General features: G+C 39.3%; 1 pseudogene; it reads right to left on the bottom strand.

Moving 5' to 3' along the window:
- Positions 1 to 3331: 3331 nt before the first annotated feature.
- LOC100605291 lies at positions 3332 to 3827 on the bottom strand (annotated as a pseudogene).
- Between the last annotated feature and the right edge of the window lie 582 nt (positions 3828 to 4409).

The raw sequence follows: 4409 nt of genomic DNA, 5'->3' as shown, positions 1-4409 counted from the left end.
AATTTTTTTATTTTTAGTAGAGATGGGGTTTTACCGTGTTGGCCAGGCTGGTCTTGAACTCCTGACCTCAGGTGATCCACCCACCTCAGCCTCCCAAAGTACTAGGATTAAAGGCATGAACCAGCACGCCCAGCCCTGTTTGTTCGTTTTTGCTTGGTTGCCTGTACTTGTGAGGTACTACTCAAGAAATTTTTGCTCAGTCCAGTGTCCTGGAGAGGTTCCCCAGTTTTTTGGGATTTTTTAGTAGCTTCATAGTTTCAGGTCTTAGATGTAAGTCTTTAGCACATTTTGCTTTTCTTTTTGTATATGCCAAGAAATAGAGATCTAGTTTTATTTTTCTGCATATGGATATTTAGTTTCCTCAGCATCATTTATTGACAAGACTGTCCCTTTGCCAATGTATGTTCTTGGCACCTTTGTTGAAAATAGGTTCACTGTAGATATACAAATTTTTTTCTGAGTTCTCTATTCTGTTCTATTGGTCTATGTGTCTGATTTTATACCGGAACCATGCTGCTTCGGTTACTATAGTTCTGTAGTACAATTTGAAGTCAGGTAATGTAACTTCTGATTTTGTCCTTTTGCTCATGATGGCTTTAGCTGTTCTGGGTCTATTGTTGTTCAATATAAATTTTAGAATCTTTTTTCTATTTCTGTGGAAAATGTCATGGTATTTTGATACGAATTGCATCAAATCTCTAGATTGCTGTGGGTAATAGGAACATTTTAACAGTATTGCTTCTTCCAGTCCATAAAAATAGAATATCTTTCCATCTTCTGTTTTATAGTTTTCATTATAGAGATCTTCTTGTTTCTTTGGTTTAGTTTATTCTTGGGCATTTCTTTCTATTTGTTGCTATTGTAAATGGGATGACATGCTTGATTTCTTTTTCAGATTGTTCGCTGTTGGCATTTAGAAATGCTACTAATTTTTTTTGAGATGGAGTTTTTTTTACTATTATTATTGTTATTTTGAGATGGAGTCTTGCTCTGTCACCCAGGCTGGAGTGCAGTGGTGCGATCTCAGCTCACTGCAGCCTCTGCCTCTTGGGTTCAAGCAGTTCTTCTTCCTCAGCCTCCCAAGTAGCTGAGATTATAGGCGTCTGCCACCACACCCAGCTAGTTTTTGAATTTTTCGTAGAAATGGGGTTTTGCCATATTGGCGAGGCTGGTCTTGAACTCTGGCCTCAAGTGATCCGCCCCCTTTGGCCTCCCAAAGTGCTGGGATTACAGACTTGAGTCACCGTGCCTAGCCACAATGCTACTACATTTTGTATGTTGATTTTGTGTGCTGCAGTTTTACTAAATTTTTTTATTAGTTCTAATAGTTTATTTTGATGGAGACTAGGTTTTCCAAATATAAATTATATCATCTGCATGCAATATTACTTTGACTTCTTTCTTCCTTACTTGAATGCCCTTTATTTCTTTGTCTTGTCTGATTGCTGTAGCTACAACTTCCCTGACTATGTTGAATTAGAGCGGTAAAAGGTAAAAATAAGCATCTTTCTTTTGTTCCAAATCTTAGAGGAAAGTCTTTCAGTTTCTCCCCATTTAATATAATTGAGACGTGGTTCTATCATATATGGCTTTTGTCATGGTGAAGTATGTTCTTTCTATACCTAGTGCTTTTAGGGTTTTCTTATGAACCAATGTTAAATTTTATCACGTGTATTTTAAGCATTACTTAAAATATTCATAAGGATTTGTCTTTGGTTATGTTCATATAATGTATCACATTGATTGATTTGTGTATGTTGAACCATCTTTTTATCCCTCGAATAAATTCCAATTGGTCATGATGAATGATCTTTTTATTTATTTATTTTTATTTTTTACTTTAAAAATGGTTTTCTTTTATGGGCAAATAATGAACAGATGTTGTACCCATGAATTCTACTTCACAAAAACAGGAGTTTTTTTTAAAAAGAAAACCACATAATAACTTTTAGAAGGCACTGGGATTCCTCTGCTTCTAGATCATTGCTAGGCTAGAAAAATAAAGTTTGTTCTACCAGGAATCACAAGTTAGAACTTAGTATCCTCCAAAGTGGAAAGTCTAGGGTGTAGTGCCATTTATTCAGTTCTCATCTCCAACTTCCACAACTACCTATCAGAACGGTTAAATCAGGTCAAAACAGTTCAGCATAATTAGGCTTCATCAAACAATGCCATTATGCTTTTCTAAGATGCAAATAAACTAAAACAGGATATACTAAAATCAAAATAATATTTGACACTGTCATACAAATTGTTAGTTCCTTGTATCCACCCCCCACTTTTTAAAATTTTTTTTTTGAGACAGTCTCACTCTGTCACCCAGGCTGGAGTGCAATGGGGTGATCTCGGCTAACTGCGACATCCGCCTCCCGGGTTCAAGCGATTCTCCTGCCTCAGCCTCCAGAGTAGCTGGGATTACAGGTGCCCACCACTGCGCCTGGCTAATTTTTTATATTTTTAGTAGAGACGGGGTTTTACCATGTTGGCCAGGCTGATTTCGAACTCCTGCTCAGGTGATCTGCCGCCTCTGTCTCCCAAAGTGCTGGGATTACAGGAGTGAGCCACAGTGCCCAGCCATATCCCCCCTTTTATAACATTAATAAAGGGAATATTTTACTGCAAGGAATATTTTATTTTATACATCACTAGCCATGAATTTTTGCCATTAGTTATTACACAAATGCCGCCTAGTGCCACTGTCCAAATGGCAGAACCATTTTACTTCCACAATTCACTTCTATAGTTGTAAGTAGAATTTTCATGGTTTACATAAGTACATCTATCAGTGAAGTTTTTTTTTTTTTTGAGACGGAGTCTTGCTCTTTCCCCCAGGCTGGAGTGCAGTGGCGTGATCTTGGCTCACTGCAAGCTCCGCCTCCCGGGTTCACGCCATTCTCCTGCCTCAGCCTCCCCAGTAGCTGGGACTACAGGCGCCCGCCAACACGCCCGGCTAATTTTTTGTATTTTTAGTAGAGACGGGGTTTCACCGTGTTAGCCAGGATGGTCTCGATCTCCTGACCTCGTGATCCGCCCGCCTCGGCCTCCCAAAGTGCTGGGATTACAGGCTTGAGCCACCGCGCCCGGCCCTATCAGTGAAGATTTAACACTGGAATGCAATCTAACATCCGTAATATCTGATGTTTTGTAGATAGCAATGTAGGAAAGATATATTTTAATCACTTTTCATTTAAGTGAACTTATGTAAAAAAGAAACCAATTTAAGTGACCTTATGTAAGTGGCCTTATGTAAAAAATAAACCATTTAAGTGACTTTATGTAAAAAATAAACCAATATCCATTTTCAAATGTATATAAATGGTTACAGAGATTTTTAAGAAGCATCTTCCATGTCCACATCCTCTTGTAACTGCTGTACCATTTTCTCTTCCAGCTGCTTCCCTTTGCCTGCAAGGCTCGGATAAGACGGATGTTTTGCTTGACTTCTTTGATATCCTGAACTTTCTGTAGCTCTTTCTTTTTCTTCAGTCTGTTCATTATAAATTTAGCTTGGTGTTTCTGTTTGATCATCTCTTCAACTCACTTTATTGCATCAATTGTTTTATTCCATAGCTCTCGCTGGTATTTGATAGGTTCATTTCTACGTTTTTCAAATTCAAATGAACTATCCACTGTAAGCTCTTTACCAGCTGCTTTCTGGACGGGATGCTTTGGTCCACCTAACTTTGCGAGGATTGCACTTCTTTTTTAAAGTTTTTATGACATTTAGATTTACGAAATCTGAACACCTTGCAATCATTGCGGATGAACATCATGCCATGGCCAGGGTAGGTGGGCCCCAAACAGAAATAACACATCTTGACATGCATGTTGAACCCGCGGGTCCCTGCCAAGCTTGAGAGGAAGTTGAATGATATTTTTAATGTGTTGTTGAATTTGGTTTTCTAGTATTCTCTTAAGGATTTTTACAATGATATTTATCAGAGATATTGGTCTCAGAGATATAAGGCAGTTTTCCCCGCTCTTGCATAGCCTTTCTCACCTGTCACTAGGTAAGATGTGCCTGCTTCCTTTTCTGCTGTGATTGTTTCATGAGGCCTTCCCGGCCATGTGGAACTATGAGTCAATTAAACCTCCTTTGTTTATAAATTTCCCAGTCTTGGCCAGGCGCGGTGCCTCACACCTGTAATCCTAGCACTTTAGGAGGCTGAGGTGGATGGATTACCTGAAGTCAGAAGTTTGAGTCCAGCCTGGCCGACATGGTGAACTCCCATCTCTACTAAAAATACAAAAATTAGTCAGGCATGGTAGCGGGTGCCTGTAATCCCAGCTACTCAGGAGGCTGAGACAGGAGAATCACTTGAACCTGGGCAGTGGAGTTTGCAGTAAGCCAAGATTACACCACTTCACACCAGCCTGGGCTAAACAGTGAAACTCGGTCTCAAAAAAAA

This window comes from Nomascus leucogenys, chromosome 17, assembly GCF_006542625.1.
Source record: "Nomascus leucogenys isolate Asia chromosome 17, Asia_NLE_v1, whole genome shotgun sequence".
NCBI lineage: Eukaryota > Metazoa > Chordata > Mammalia > Primates > Hylobatidae > Nomascus > Nomascus leucogenys.
The sequence above is the reverse complement of the archived record's forward strand: the minus strand, read 5'-3'. Positions and strand labels throughout refer to the sequence as shown.